Genomic DNA, 2,500 nt, shown 5'->3' on the forward strand with positions numbered 1-2,500 from the left:
TTATCATTATTATTATCATTATTATTATCATTATTATTATTATTATTATTATTATTATTAGTAGTAGCAGTATCACTTTTATCATCATCATTATTATCACGATTATTATTATCATTATTATTATCATTATTATTATCATTATTATTATTATTATTATTATTATTATCATTATTATTATTATTATTATCATTATTATTATCATTATTAGTATTGTTGTTGTTGTTATTGCTGTCGTCAATGTTGTTATTATTATTTATTTATCATCATCATTATTATCACGATTATTATTATCATTATTATTATCATTATTATTATCATTATTATTATTATTATTATTATCATTATGAATATTATTATTATTATTATCATTATTATTATCATTATTATTATCATTATTATTATTATTAGTAGTAGCAGTATCACTTTTATCATCATCATTATTATCACGATTATTATTATCATTATTATTATTATTATTATTATCATTATTATTATTATTATTAGTAGTAGCAGTATCACTTTTATCATCATCATTATTATCACGATTATTATTATCATTATTAGTATTGTTGTTGTTGTTATTGCTGTCGTCAATGTTGTTATTATTATTTATTTATCATCATCATTATTATCACGATTATTATTATCATTATTATTATCATTATTATTATCATTATTATTATCATTATTATTATCATTATTATTATCATTATTATTATCATTATTATTATTATTATTATCATTATTATTATTATTAGTAGTAGCAGTATCACTTTTATCATCATCATTATTATCACGATTATTATTATCATTATTATTATTATTATTATTATCATTATTATTATCATTATTATTATCATTATTAGTATTGTTGTTGTTGTTATTGCTGTCGTCAATGTTGTTATTATTATTTATTTATCATCATCATTATTATCACGATTATTATTATCATTATTATTATCATTATTAGTATTGTTGTTGTTGTTATTGCTGTCGTCAATGTTGTTATTATTATTTATTTATCATCATCATTATTATCACGATTATTATTATCATTATTAGTATTGTTGTTGTTGTTATTGCTGTCGTCAATGTTGTTATTATTATTTATTTATCATCATCATTATTATCACGATTATTATTATCATTATTATTATTATTATTATCATTATTAGTATTGTTGTTGTTGTTATTGCTGTCGTCAATGTTGTTATTATTATTTATTTATCATCATCATTATTATCACGATTATTATTATCATTATTATTATTATTAGTAGTAGCAGTATCACTTTTATCATCATCATTATTATCACGATTATTATTATCATTATTAGTATTGTTGTTGTTGTTATTGCTGTCGTCAATGTTGTTATTATTATTTATTTATCATCATCATTATTATCACGATTATTATTATCATTATTATTATTATTAGTAGTAGCAGTATCACTTTTATCATCATCATTATTATCACGATTATTATTATCATTATTATTATTATTATTAGTAGTAGCAGTATCACTTTTATCATCATCATTATTATCACGATTATTATTATCATTATTAGTATTGTTGTTGTTGTTATTGCTGTCGTCAATGTTGTTATTATTATTTATTTATCATCATCATTATTATCACGATTATTATTATCATTATTAGTATTGTTGTTGTTGTTATTGCTGTCGTCAATGTTGTTATTATTATTTATTTATCATCATCATTATTATCACGATTATTATTATCATTATTATTATTATTAGTAGTAGCAGTATCACTTTTATCATCATCATTATTATCACGATTATTATTATCATTATTATTATCATTATTATTATCATTATTATTATCATTATTATTATCATTATTATTATCATTATTAGTATTGTTGTTGTTGTTATTGCTGTCGTCAATGTTGTTATTATTATTTATTTATCATCATCATTATTATCACGATTATTATTATCATTATTATTATCATTATTATTATCATTATTATTATCATTATTATTATCATTATTATTATCATTATTATTATCATTATTATTATTATTATTATTATCATTATTATTATTATTATTATTATTATTATTATTATTATTATTATCATTATTATTATCATTATTATTATCATTATTATTATCATTATTATTATTATTATTATCATTATTATTATTATTATTATTATCATTATTATTATCATTATTATTATCATTATTATTATTATTATTATTATTATTATTAGTAGTAGCAGTATCACTTTTATCATCATCATTATTATCACGATTATTATTATCATTATTATTATCATTATTATTATCATTATTATTATCATTATTATTATTACTATCATTGTTATTATTATCCTTATTATTCATTATTATTATCATTATTATTATCATTATTAGTATTGTTGTTGTTGTTATTGCTGTCGTCAATGTTGTTATTATTATCACAATGGTTTTTATTACGGATATTATCATTATCCTTCTTCTTGTTAT

The 2,500-nt window shown here is 16.4% G+C and overlaps 1 protein-coding gene across 1 annotated transcript in view; it reads left to right on the forward strand.

Annotated features, from left to right (window-relative positions):
- LOC125034902 (translin-associated factor X-interacting protein 1-like) overlaps nt 1-2,500 on the forward strand; it is a 13,571-nt gene that overhangs the window by 7,086 nt on the left and 3,985 nt on the right. The window lies entirely within an intron of this gene.

The sequence above is a fragment of the Penaeus chinensis genome, chromosome 19 (genome assembly GCF_019202785.1).
Source record: "Penaeus chinensis breed Huanghai No. 1 chromosome 19, ASM1920278v2, whole genome shotgun sequence".
NCBI classification, from domain to species: domain Eukaryota; kingdom Metazoa; phylum Arthropoda; class Malacostraca; order Decapoda; family Penaeidae; genus Penaeus; species Penaeus chinensis.